The sequence below is a fragment of the Balaenoptera borealis genome (genome assembly GCF_965194805.1).
Source record: "Balaenoptera borealis genome assembly, contig: HAP1_SCAFFOLD_81, whole genome shotgun sequence".
Classification (NCBI taxonomy): Eukaryota; Metazoa; Chordata; class Mammalia; order Artiodactyla; family Balaenopteridae; genus Balaenoptera; species Balaenoptera borealis.
Genome location: NW_028123982.1, coordinates 814,380 through 829,609, shown reverse-complemented (window position 1 = coordinate 829,609; position 15,230 = coordinate 814,380). Strand labels below are relative to the sequence as shown.

The window sequence follows — 15,230 nt, the reverse complement described above, 5'->3', positions numbered from 1 at the left end:
ATTGTGATGACATTGGGCATGGAGCATTGTGAAGACAAGTGTCATGCAGAATTGTGATGACATGCGTCATGAAGGATTGTGATGACACAGGCATGGAACTTTGCGATGACAAGAATTCTGCAGCATCTTGATGAAATGGGCATGCAGCATTGTGATTAGAGGGGACATGGATCATTGTGAGGACAAGTGTCATGGAACATTGTGCTGACAGGAATCATGGAGCATTGTGATGAGAGGGGCCTTGGAGCATTGTGATGACAGGCGTCATGGGGCATTGTGACGACAGTGGTCATGGAGCATTGAGATGACAGGGTTCATGGAGCATTGTGATGACAGGGGACATGGAGCATTGTGATGAAAGTGGTAATGGAACATTGTGATGACAAGTGTCCTGGAAACTTGTGATGACACGGTTCATGGAGCATTGTGATGACAAGGGAAATGGCAAATTTTGATAAGAGGTGTTATGGGGCATTGTGAGGCCAGTGGTCATCTAGAATTGTGATGAAAGGTACCATGGAGCACTGTGATGACAGGGATAATGGAGCATTGTGATGACAAAGGCCATGGAACATTGTGATTACAAGTGTCATGGAGAATTGTGATGACACGGGGCATGGAGCATTGTGATGAAAATGTTCCTGGAGCATTGTGATGACAGCGGTCACGGAGAATTGTGATGACAGGGATCATGCAGCATTGTGATGACAAGTGCCATGGAGCATTGTGATGACACGGGCATGGAGTCTTATGATGAAAAGAGTTCTGGAGAATTGTAATGACAAGGGCATGGAGCATTGTGATTACAGGGGCCATGGAGCGTTGTGATGACAAGGGCTGGGAACATTGTGATGACAGGGGTCATGGAGCATTGTGATGAAAAGGATCATGGAGCAATGTGATTACATTGGCCATGGAGCAGTGTAAATACATAGACCATAGAGCATTGTGATGACAGTGTTCATGGAGCATTGTGATGAAAGGGGTCATGGATCATTGTGATGATAAGTGCCCTGGAACCTTGTCATGACACGGTTCATGGAGCATTGTGATGACAACGGCCATGGCGCATTGTGATGACAGATGTCATGGGGCATTGTGATGATAGTGGTCATCTACCATTGTGATGAAAAGTATCATGGAGCACTGTGATGACAGTGGCCATGGAACAGTGTGATGACCAAGGCCATGAAGCATTGTGATGACAAGTGTCATGGAGAATTGTGATGACACGGGCATGGAGCATTATGATGACAAGTGTTCTGGAGCATTGTGATGAGAAAGGCATGGAGCATTGTGATTACAGGGGCCATGGAGCATTGTGATGACAGGGCAGGGAACATTGTGATGACAGTGGTCATGGAGCATTTTGGTGACAACTGTCATGGACCATTGTGATGACAGCGGTCATGGAGAATTGTGATGACAGGGATCATGCAGCATTGTGATGACAAGGTTCATGGAGAATTGTGATGACAAGGGCATGGAGCATTGCGATAACAGGGGTCATCGAGCATTGTGAAGACAGGAGTTATGGAGAATTGTGTTGACACGGGCATGGAGCATTGTGATGAGAAGAGATCTGGAGCATTGTGATGACAAGGGCATGGAGCATTTTGATTACAGGGGGCAAGGAGCATTGTGCTGACAAGGGAATGGTGAATTGTGATGACAAGTGGCATGGAGCATTGTGATGAAATGGGTCCTGGAGCATTGCGAGGAAAGGGGTCATGGATCACTGTGATGACAGGGGTCATGGAGCTTTGTGATGACAAGGGCCAAGGAGTATTGTGATGATAGGGCTCATGGGGCACTACGATGAGAGGGGGCATTGGGCATTGTGATGACAAGGGTCATGGAGAATTGTGATGACAGGTGTCATGGAATATTGTGATGACAAGATTCATGAAGCATTATGATGACAAGGCCATGGAGCATTGTGTTGACAGGGGTCATGGGGCATTGTGATGGCACGGGCATGGAGCATTATGATGATTAGAGTTCTGGAGCATTGTGATGACAAGGGTCATCGAGCATTGTGATGACAGGGGTCATGGGACATTTTGGTGGCAGGGGGCATGGAGCATTTTGATTAAAATGATCCTGGACCATTGTGATGACAGCGGTCACGGAGAATTGTGATGACAGGGATCATGCAGCATTGTGATGACAAGGGTCATGGATAATTGTGATGACAGGCGTCATGGAATATTGTGATGACAAGATTCATGAAGCATTGTGATGACAAGGCCATGGAGCATTGTGATGACAGTGGTCATGGGGAATTGTGATGAAAGGGATCATGGAGCACTGTGATTTCATCGGCCATAGAGCATTGTGAATACATAGGCAATTGAGCATTGTGATGACATGGGTCAAGGAGCATTGTGATGACATGGGTCATGGAGCATTGTGGTGAAAGTGGTCATGAATCATTGTGATGAAAAGAGTCCTGAAACATTGTGATGACACGTTTTATGGAGCATTGTGATGACAAGGGCCATGGCGAATTGTGATGACAGTTGTCATGGGGCATTGTGATGACAGTGGTCATGTAGAATTGTGATGAAACTTACCATGGAGCACTATGACAGGGGCCATGGAGCATTGTGATGACACGGGCATGCAGCATCATTATGACAAGATTTCTGGAGCTTTGTGATGACAATGGCATGGAGTATTGTGATTACCGTGGTCATGGAGCATTGTGATGACAACTCTCATGGAACATTGTGATGACAGGGGTCATGGAGCATTGTGATGAAGGAGGTCATGGAGCATTGTGATGACAGGCGACAAGGGGCATTGTGATGAGAGTGGTCATGGAGCATTGTGATGACCGGGCTCATTCAGCATTGTGATGACAAGGGTCATGGAGCATTGTGATGACAGGTGTCATGGAGCAAGGTGATGAAAATGGTCCTGGAGCATTGTGATGACAGCGGTCATGGATAATTGTGATGACAGTGATCATGCAGCATTGTGATGACAAGGTCATGGAGCATTGTGATGACAGGGGTCATGGAACATTGTGCGGACATGGTTCATGAAGCATTGTGATGACAAGGGCATGGAGCATTGTGATGACATGTGTCGGAGCATTGTGATGAAAAAGGCCAGGGAGCATTGTGGTGACAGGGGCATGGAGCACTGTGATGAACATTTTCCTGGAGCATTATGATATACAGCACCATGGTGCATTGTGATGACAAGAGGCATGGAGCGTTGTGAGGACAACGGAATGGAGCATTGTAATGACAAGGTTCATCTGGCATTGTGATGACAGGGTTCATTGAGCATTGTGATGACAGGGGTTAAGGGGCATTGTGATGAAAGGGGGCATTGGGCATTGTGATGAAAGGGGGCATGGGGCACTAGGATGGAAGTTGTCCTGGAGCATTGGGATGAAAAACACCATGGAGCATAGTGATGACAAGAGTCATGGAGCTTTGGGATGACAAGGCTCATGGAGAATTGTGATGACATGGGTCATGGAGCCTTGTGATGTCACGGTCATGGAACATTGTGATGACAAGGATTCTGGAGAATTGTGAAAAAAAGGGCATGGAGCATTGTGATTACAGGGGATATGGAGCATTGTGATGACATGGGCAGGGAACATTGTGAGGACAGGGGTCATGGAGCATTGTGATGAGAGGGGCCTTGGAGCATTGTGGTGACAGGCATCATGGGGCATTGTGATGACAGTGGTCATGGAGCAATTTGATGAAAACTGTCATGGAGCACTGTGATCACAGGGGCCATGGAGCATTGTGAATATAAAGGCCATGGAGCATTGAGATGTCAGGGGTCATGGAGCATTGGGATGAAAATTGTAATGGATCATTGTGATGACGTGTCCTGGAACCTTGTGATGACATGGTTCATGGAGCCTTGTGATGACAAGTGCCATAGCGAATTGTGATGACATGTGTCAGGGGGCATTGTGATGACAGTGGATATCTAGAATTGTGATGAAAGGTATCATGGAGCACTGTGATGACATGGGTTATGGAGCCTTGTGATGTCACAGTCATGGAACATTGTGATGACAAGAATTCTGGAGCACTGTGATGAAAAGGGCATGGAGCATTGTGATTACAGGGCACATGGAGCATTGTGATGACATGGGCAGGGAACATTGTGATGACAGGGGTCATGGAGCATTGTGACGACAAGTGTCATGGAACATTGTGCTGACAGGGATCATGGAGCATTGTGATGAGAGGGGCCTTGGAGCATTGTGGTGACAGGCATCATGGGGCATTGTGATGACAGTTGTCATGGAGCATTGGGATAAAAGTGGTAATGGATCATTGTGATGACAAGTGTCATGGAGCATTGTGATGTCACGGGCATGGAGCATTATGATGACAAGTGTCTGGAGAATTGTGATGACAAGGGCAGGCAACATTGTGATGACAGTGGTCATGGAGAGTTGTGATGAAAGTGATCATGGAGCAATGTCATTACAGAGGCCATGGATCATTGTGAATACATAGGCCTTGGAGCCTTGTAATGACTGTGGTCATAGAGCACTGTGATGATAGTGGTAATGGATCACTGTGATGACAAGTGTCCGGGAGCATTGTGATGACACGGTTCATGGAGCATTGTGATGACAAGGGCCATGGCGAATTGTGATGACAGGTGTCATGGGGCATTGTGATGACATGGGCATGGAGCATTGTGATGACAAGAGTTCTGGAGCATTGTGATGACAAAGGCATGGAGAATTGTGATTACAGGGACCATGGAGCATTGTGATGAAAACGGCAGGGAACATTGTTTTGACAGTGATCTTGGAGCATTGTGATGACAACTGTCGTGGAACATTGTGATGACAGGGGTCATGGAGCATTGTGATGAAAGGGATCATGGAGCAATGTGATTACAGGGGCCATGGAACATTGTGATGACAGGGGTCATGGAGCATTGTGATGACAGCGTCATTGGGCATTGTGTTCACAGGTGGCATGGGGCATTGTGATGACAAGGGCATGGAGCATTGTGATGAAACGGGTCATCGAGAATTGTGATGACAGGGTTCATGGAGCATTGTGATGACAAAGGCCATGGAACATTGTGATGACAAGTGTCATGTGGCATTGTGATGACAGTGGGCATAGAACATTGTTATGAAAATGATCCTGGAGCATTGTGATGACAGCAGTCACGGAGAATTGTTACGACAGGTATCATGCAGCATTGTGATGACAATGGTCATGGTGCATTGTGATGACAGGGGTCATGGAATATTGTGATAACAAGGTTCATGAAGCATTGTGATGACAAAGGCATGCAGCATTGTGATTACATGGGTCATCGAGCATTGTGTTGTCAGTGGTGCAGGAACATTGTGTTTACACGGGCATGGAGCATTGTGATGAGAAGAGATCTGGAGCATTGTGATGACAAGGGCATGTAGCATTTGGATGACATAGGCCAAGGAGCATTGTGCTGACAAGGGCATGGTGCATTGTGATGACAAGTGGCTTGAAGCATTGTGATGAAAGGAGTACTGTAGCATTGTGAGGAAGGGGGTCATGGATCATTGTGGTGACAGGGGTCAAGGAGCATTGTGATGACAAGTGTCATGGAGCATTGTGATGACATGGGCATGGAGCATTGTGTTGACACGGGCATGGAGCAATTTGATTACAGGGGCCAAGGAGCATTGTGTTGACAATGGCATGGTGCATTGTGATGACAAGTGGCATGGAGCATTGTGGTGAAAGGGGTACTGGAGTACTGCTAGGAAAGGGTCATGGATCATTGTGATTACAGGGGTCATGGAGATTTGTGATGACAAGGGCCACAGAGCATTGTGATGACAGGGGTCATGGGGCATTGTGATGACAGGTGACATGGAGCACTGTGATGAAAATTGTCCTAGAGCATTTTGATGAAAAGCACCATGGAGCATTGTGATGACAAGAGCCATGGAGCATTATGATGACAAGGGTCTTGGAGAATTTTGATGACATGGGTAATGGAGCACTGTGATGTCACGGTCATGGAACATTGTGATGACTAGAATTCTGGAGCATTGTGATGGAAGGGGCATGGAGCATTCTGATTACAAGAGACATGGAGCATTGTGATGACATGGGCAGGGAACAGTGTGATGAGAGGGGTCATGGAGCATTGTGATGACAAGTGTCATGGAACATTGTGCTGACAGGGATCATGGAGCACCTTGATGAGAGGGTCCTTGGAGCATTGTGATGACAGGCGTCATGGGGCATTGTGATGACAGTGGTCATGGAGCATTGTGACGAAAGGGTTCATTGAGCAATGTGATTACAAGGGCCATGGAGCATTGTGAAAACATATGCCATGGGGCAGAGTAATGACAGGAGCCATGGAGCATTGTGATGAAAGTGGTCATGGATCATGGTGATGACAAGTGTCATGGAACACTGTGATGACATGGTTCATGGAGCACTGGGATGACAAGGGCCATGGCGAATTTTGATGACAAGTGTCATGGGGCATTTTGATGACAGTGGTCATGTACAATTGTGATTAAAGGTATCATGGAGCACTGTGATGATAGAGGCCATGGAGCATTGTGATGACAAAGGGCATGAAACATTGTGATGACAAATGTCATAGAGCAATGTGATGACACGGAAAGGGAGCATTATGGTGATAAGGGTTCTGGAGCATTGTGATGACAAGGGCATGGAGCATTGTGATTACAGCAGCCAAGGAGCATTGTGATGACAATGACATGAAGCATTGTGATGAAAAGTGTCATGGAGAATGGTGATGACACAGGGATGGAGCATTTTGATGACAATAGTTCTCGAGCATTCTGATGACAAGGGCATGGACCATTGTGATTACAGGGGCCATGGAGCATTTTTATGACAAGGGCAGGGAACATTGTGTTGACAGGGGTCATGGAGCATTGTTATGACAACTGTCATGGAACATTGTGATGACAGGGGTCATGGAGCACTGTGATGATAGGGACCATGGAGCATTGTGATGACAAAGGCCATGGAGCATTGTGAAGGCAACAATTCTGGAGCATTTTGATGACAAGGGCTATGGAGCATTGTGATGACAAGGGCAGGGAACATTGTGATGACAGAGGTCATGGAGCCTTGTGATGAAAGGGGCCATGGAACATTGTGATGAAAGGGATCATGGAGCATTGTGAATACGTATGCCATGGAGCATTGTGATGACAGGGTTCATTGAGCATTGTGATGACTGTGGTCATGGATCATTTTGATGACAAGTGTCCTGGAATATTGTGATGACACTGTTCATGGAGCATTGTGATGACACGGGCATGGAGCATTATGATGATTAGAATTCTGGAGCATTGTGATGACAAGGGCATGGAGCATTGTGATTACAGGGGCCATGGAGCATTGTGATGACAACGGCATGGAGCATTGTGATGACAGTGGTCATTGAGCATTGTGATTACAAAGACCATGAGGCATTGTGATGACAGGGGCCTTGGAGCATTGTGATGACAATGGTCATCAAGCATTGTGATGACAGGGGTCATAGAGCATTGTGATGAGAAAGACCATGGAGCATGGTGATGACAGAGGCCATGGAACATTGTGATGACAAGGCTATGTACCATTGCGATGACAAGGGCAGGGAACCTTGTGGTGACCAGGGTCATGGAGCATTTTGATGACAACTTTCATGGAACATTGTGATGACAGGGGTCATGGAGCATTGTGATGAAAAGGGTCATGGAGCACTGTGATTACAGGGGCCATGGAGCATTGTGAATACAAAGGCTATGGAGCATTGAGATGACAGGGTTCATGGAGCATTGTGATGAATGTGATCATGGATCATTGTGATGACATGTGTCCTGGAACCTTGTGATGACACGGTTCATGGAGCATTGTGATGACAAGTGGAATGGAGCATTGTGATGAAAGAGGTATTGGAGCATTGTGAGGAAAGGGGTCATGGAGCATTGTGATGACAAGGGAATGGAGCATTGTGATGACATGAGTTCTGGAGCATTTTGGTGAAAAGGGCATGGAGAATTGTGATTAGAGGGGCCATGGAGCATTGTGAGGACAACTGCATTGAGCATTGTGATGACAAAGGGCGTGGAGCATTGTGATGACAAAGGGCGTGGAGCATTGTGATGAAAGGCATCCAAGAACATTGTGAGGAAAGGTGTCACGGATCATTGTGATTACAGCGATCATGGAGCATTGTGATGAAAGGGGTCATGGATCATTGCGCTGTCAGGGGTCATGGAGCTTTGTGATGATAGGGCCATGGAGAATTGTGATGACAATGGTCATGAAGCATTGTGATGAAAGTGGTCATGGAGCATTGTGAATAACAGCACTATGGAGAATTCTGATGACAAGAGCCCTGGAGCATTGTGATGACATTTTCATGGAGCATTTTGATGACACGGGCATGGAGAATGGTGATGACAAGAGTTGTGGAGCATGGTGATGACAAGGGAATGGAGCATTGGGATTACAGGGGTCATGGAGTATTTGAGGACAAGGGCATGGAACATTTTCACAACAAAGGGCATGGAGCATTCTGATGAAAGTGCTACTGGAGCATTGTGATGAAAGGGGTGATGGAGCATTGTGATTACAGGGATCATGGAGCATTGTGATGACAAGGGTCATGGAGCACTGTGATAACAGGGATCATGGAGCACTGTGATGACAAGGGCCATGGAGCATTGTGATGACAGGGGTCATGGAGCAATATGATGACAAGTGACATGGAGCATTGTGATGACAGGGGTCATAGAGCATTTTGATGACAAAGGCCAGGGAGCACTGTGATTACAGGGGCCATGGAGAATTGTGATGACAAAGGTCGTAGAACATTGTGATGACAGGCATCATGGAGCATTGTGATGAAAGAGGTCATGGATCATTGCGATGACAGTGGTCATGGAGCTTTGTGATGATAGGGGCATAGAGCATTGTAATGACAATGGTCATGGAGCATTGTGATGAAAGGGGTCATGGAGACTTGTGATGAACTGGTTCATGGAGCACGGTGATTACAGGCGACATGGAGCATTGTGATGAAAAAGCCATGGAGCATTGTGATGAAAGTGGTCATGGAGCATTGTGATGAAAGGGGTAATGGGGCATTGTGATGACAAGTTCCATGGAGCATTGTGATTAAATGGGTTATGGAGCGTTGTGATGAAAGTGAACATGGAGCATTGTGATGAAAAGCGCCATGGAGCATTTTGAAGACAAGAGTCCTGGATCATTGTGATGACATTGTCATGGAGAATTGGGATGACACGGGCATGGAGAATGGTGATGACAAGTGTTCTGGAGCATTGTGATGACAAGGGCATGGAGCATTGTGATTACAGGGGCCATGGAGAATTGTGATGACAAAGCCATGGAGCATTGTGATGAAAGTGTTCATGGATTATTGTGATGAAAGGGGTCATGGAGCATTGAGATAAAATGGGTTATGGGACATTGTGATGACAAGGACCATGGAGCATTGTGATGAAAGGCGTCATGGATCTTTGCGATGACAGGCGTCATGGAGTATTGTGATGTTAGGGTCATGGTGCATTGTGATGACAATGATCATGGAGCATTTGGATGAAAGGGGACATGTGGCATTGTTGCGACAAGGGCCATGGAGCATTGTGATGAAAAAGGTCATGGAGCATTGTGATGAAAGTTGTCATGGAGCATTGTGATGAAAAGCACCAGGGATCTCTGTGATGACAAGGGCCATGGAGCATAGTGATTACAAGTGTCATCGAGCATTGTGATGACAGGGGTCATGGAGCATTGTGATGAAACGTGTCATGGAGCACTGTGATTACAGTGGTCCTGGAGCATTGTGATGACAGGTTTCATGGAACATTGTGATGACAAGTATTCTGGAGCACTGAGATGAAAAGGGCATGGAGCATTGTGATTACTGGTGTCATGGAACACTGTGATGACAGGGGTCACGGAGCATTGTGATGACAAGGGCCATGGAACATTGTGATGACAGGGGTCATGGGGCATTGTGATGACAAGGGAATGGAGCATTGTGATGACATTGGTCATGGAGCATTGTGATGACAAGGGAATGGAGCATTGTGGTGACATGAGTTTCGGAGCAAATTGTTGACAAGGGCATGGAGAATTGTGATTACAGGGGCCATGGAGCATTGTGATGACAGTGGTCATCTAGCATTGTGATGAAAGGTATCATGGAGCACTGTGATGACAGGGGCCATGGAGCATTGTGATGACAAAGGCCATGGAGCATTGTGATCACAAGTGTCATGGAGCATTATGATGACACGGGCATGGAGCATTATGATGACAAGTGTTCTGGAGCATTGTGCTGACAAGGGCATGGAGCATTGTTATTACATGGATCATGGAGGATTGTGGTGATAAGTGCGTGGAGCATTGTGATTACATGGGTCATAGAGCATTTTGATGACAAGGGTCAAGGAGCATTGTGATGAAAGTGGTCAGAAAGCATTTTGAAGAAATGTGTCATGGAGCATTGTGATGAAAGGGGTCATGGATCATTGTGATTAGAGGGATCATGGAACATTGTGATGACAAACACCATGGATCATTGTGATGAAAGCGGTCATGGAGCACTGTGATTAAAGGGGCCATTGAGCATTGGGATGACAAGTGTCATGGAGCATTGTGATTATAAGTGCCATGGAACATTGTGATGACAGGGGTCATGTTGCATTGTGATGAAATGGGTCATGGATCATTGTGATTACAGGGATCACGGAGCATTGTTATCAAAAGCTCCAAGGAGCATTGTGATTACAATGGCCATGGAGCATTGTGATGAGTGGGGTTATGGAGCATTGTGATGACAGGGGTTCTGGAGCATTGTGATGACAGGGGTCATGGAGCATTGTTATGACAAGATTCATGGAGCATTGTGATGACAGGTGGCTATGAAGCATTGTGATGAAGGGGATCATGGAGAATTGTGATGACAGGGGTCATGGAGCATTGTGATGGGAAGGGTCAAGGAGATTTGTGATGACAGTGGTCATGGGGCATTGTGATGACAGGGGGCATTGAGCATTCTAATGAAAGGGGTCATGGAGCAGTGTGAGGACAGTGGTGAGGGAGCATTGTGATAACAAGTGTCATGGAGCATTGTGATGACAAGGGCCATGGAGCATTGTGATGAGAAGGGCATGGAGCTTTGTGATGACAAAAGTCATAGAGCAGTGCGATGAAAGGATTAATGGAGCATTGTGATAAAAGGGGTCATGGAGCATTGTGATGAGAGGGGGCATGGAGCAGTGTGATGAAAGGGGTTATGGAGCACTGTGATTACAGGGGTAATTGTGATGCATTGTGATGAAAGTGACATGAGACAGGGGTAATGGAACATTCTGATGAAAGTGGTCATGGTTCATTTTGATGAAAAGGGGCATGGAGCATTTTGATGAAAGGGGTTATGGAGCTCTGTGATTACAGGGGTAATTTTGAGCATTGTGATGAACAGGGGCATGGAGCATTGTGATGACAGGGGTCACGGGGCATTGTGATGAGAAGGGCCATGTAGCATTGTGATGACAGGTGTCATTTGGCTTTGTGAATGACAGAGGCCACGGAGCATTGTGATGACAAGGGTAATGGAGCATTGTGATGTCCGGGGTCATGGAGCATTGTGATGACAAGGGGCATGAAGCATTGTGAGACAAGGTTCATGGACCGTTGTGATGACATGGGGTATGGAGCATTGTGATGAAAATGGCATGTAGCATTTCGATGACAAGGGTCATGGAGAATTGCGATGACAGGGGTCATGGAGCATTGTGACGGCAATGGTCTTGGTGCATTTCGATGAAAGATTTCATTTAGCATTGTGATGGAAGGGGTCATGGGGCATTGTGATGCCAAGGGCCGTGGACCATTATGATAAAATGGTTATTGGAGCACTGTGATGATAAGGGCATGGAGACTGGTGATGAAAATGGTCACGGAGCATTGTGATGAAAAGGGGACATGGAGCATTGTGATGAAAGTGATCATGGGGCATTGTGATGAAAGTGGTCATGCATCATGGTGATTAAAAGGATCACAGAGGATTGTGATGAAAAGCGCCTAGGAGCATTGTGATGACAAGGGCCATGGAGCATTTTGATAAAAGAGGTTATGGGGCATTGTGATGAAAGTGGTCATGTACCATTGTGATGACAGGGATCATGGAGCATTGTTATGACAAGCGCTATGGAGAACTGTGATGACAAGGGCCATGAAACTTTGCGATAACAAGAGGCATGGAGCATTGTGATTGTAGGGGTCTTGGAGCACTGTGATTACAGTGGCCATGGAGCATTGTGATGACAGGGGGCATGGAACATTGTGATGAAATGGGGCATGGAGCATTGTGGTGACATGGGTCATGGAGCATTTTGATGACAAGGGTCATGGATTATTGTGATGATAGGGGTCATGGAGCATTGTGATGACAGTTGTCATGGAGCATTGTGATGAAAGACGTCAGGGAGCATTGTGATGAAAGGGGCCATGGGGCACTGTGATGACAAGAGTCATGGAACATTGTGATGAAAGGGGTCATGGACCACTGTGCTGAAAGTGGTCATGGAGCATTGTGATGCAAAGCGCCATGGAGCATTGTGATGACAGGGGTCATGGAGCATTGTGATGACAAGGGCTATGGAGCATTCTGAAGACAAGGGCATGGAGCATTTTGATGAGAAGGACCATGGAGTATTGTGAAGACAGGGTTCATGGGACCTCTTGATGAAAATGGTCATGGAACATTGTGATGAAAGGAGTCATGGAGCACTCTGATTACAGGGGCCATGGAGCATGGTGATGACAAATGCCTTGGAGCATTCTGATGACAGGTGTCAAGGAGCAATGTGATGAAATGGGTCATGGATCACTGCGATGACATGGGTCATGGAGCTTTGTGATGACATAGGTCATGGGGTTTTGGGATGACAGGGAGCATGGAACATTGCGATGACAAGGAGTATGGACTATTGTGATGAAAGGCATACTGGAGCATTTTGAGGAAAGGTGTCATGGATCATTGTGATTACAGCGATCATGGAGCATTGTGATCACAAGGACCATGTAGTATTGTGATGACAGCTGTCATGGGGCAATGTGATGTCAGGGACCTGGAGCATTGTGATGACAAAAGCCATGGAACATTGTGATGACTGGTGTCATGGAGCATTGTGATGTATGGGGTAATAGGAAATTGTAATGACAACAGCCATGGAGCGTTGTGAGGAAAGGGGTCATGGATTATTGTGATGACACGGGTCATGGAGCTTTGTGATGATAGGGCCATGGAGAATTGTGATGACAATGGTTATGGAGCATTGGGGTGAAATAGATCTTGGGACATTGTGATGTGAAGAGCCATTTAGCATACTGATGACAAGGGCCCTGGAGCATTCTGATGACACAGGCATGGAGCATTGTGATGACAAGTGTTAGGGAACATTGCCATGACAAGGGCTTGGAGCACTGTGATTACAGGAGCCATAGAGCATTGTGATGACAAGGGCGTGGAGCATTGTGATGAAGGGAGTCATGGATCACTGTGACTACAGGGATCACGGAGCATTGTGATGACAAGGATCATGGAGCACTGTGATGACAAGGTTCATGGGGACTTTTGATGACAAGGGTCATGAAGCATTGTGATTAAAGGGGTCATGGAGCACTGTGATTACAGGGGCCATGGAGCATGGTGATGACAAAGGCCATGGAGCATTGTGATCACAATGGTCATGGAGCATTGTGATTAAATGGGTCATGGAGCACTCTGATTACAGGAGCCATGAAGCATGGTGATGACAAATGCCACAGAGCATTCTGATGACAGGTGTCAAGGAGCAATGTGATGAAATGGGTCATGGAACACTGTGATGACATGGGTCATGGAGCATTGTGATGAGAAGAGTCACGGATCATTGTGATTACAGGGTTCATGGAGCACTGTGATGACAAGAGTCATGGAGCATTGTGATGACAGGGGTCATGGAGCATTGTGATGACCAGGGCCATGGAGAATTGTGACGACATGGGTCATGGGGCCTTGTGATGACAGGGGTCATGGAGCATTGTGATGAAAGGGGTCATGGAGCACTCTGATTACAGGGGCCATATAGCATGGTGAAGACAAATGCCATGGAGTATTCTGATGACAGGTGTCAAGGAGCAATGTGATGAAATGGGTCATGGATCATTGCGATGACATGGGTCATGGAGCATTGTGATGACATAGGTCATGGGGCTTTGTGATGACAGTGCTCATTGAGCATTGTAATGACACGGTCATGGAGCCTTGTGATTACAAGTGGCATGGAGTATTGTGATGAAAGCTGTTCTGGAGCATTTTGAGGAAAGTTGTCATGGATCATTGTGATTACAGTGATCATTGAGCACTGTGATGACCACGGTCATGGAACATTGTGATAACAGGGGTCATGGAACATTGTGATCACAAGGACCATGTAGTATTGTGATGACAGGTGTCATGGGTCATTGTGATGTCAGGGGCATGGAACACTGTGATGAAAGGGGTCATGGAGCACAGTGATTACTGGGGCCTTGGAGCATTGTGATTACAAAAGCCATGGAGCATTGTGATGACAGGTGTCATGGAGCATTGTGATGAAAGGGGTCATAGGGAATTGTAATGGCAAGGGCCATGGAGCATAGTGATGAAAGGGGTCAGCGAGGATTCTGATGAAAGTGGTTATTGAATATTGTGATGGAAAGGGCCATGGAGCATTGTGATGACAAAGGCCATGGAGCATTGTGATGACAGGGGTCATGTAACATTTTGATGAAAGGGGTCATGGATCATTGTGATGACAGGGGTCATGGAGTATTGTGATGATAGGGCCATGGAGAATTGTGATGACAATGGTCATGGAGCATTGTGATGACAGGGGTCATGGAGCATTGTGATGACAAGGGCATGGAGCACTGTGATCACAATGGTCATGGATCATTGCGATGACAGTGGTCATGGAGCTTTGTGATGATAGGGGCATAGAGCATTGTAATGACAATGGTCATGGAACATTGTGATGAAAAGGGTCATGTGGAATTGTGAGGACAAGAGTCATACTGCATTGTGAAGAAAAGGTCATGGAGCATTTTGATGAAAGTTGTCATGGAGCGTTGTGATGAAAAGCACCAGGGAACATTGTGATGACAAGTGCCATGGAGCATTGTGATGGCAGG

The 15,230-nt window shown here is 46.5% G+C and overlaps 1 long non-coding RNA gene across 3 annotated transcripts; it reads left to right on the top strand.

Annotated features, from left to right (window-relative positions):
- Positions 1-278: 278 nt before the first annotated feature.
- LOC309621245 lies at positions 279-4,126 on the top strand. 3 transcript variants are annotated; one of them, XR_014239855.1, is made up of 2 exons: positions 279-386; positions 3,982-4,126. It is a non-coding gene; the product is annotated as an uncharacterized lncRNA (long non-coding RNA). The 3 variants fall into 3 exon arrangements; XR_014239856.1 differs by lacking the exon at positions 279-386 and adding an exon at positions 563-586; XR_014239857.1 differs by lacking the exon at positions 279-386 and adding an exon at positions 1,136-1,157.
- The last annotated feature ends 11,104 nt before the right edge of the window (positions 4,127-15,230 follow it).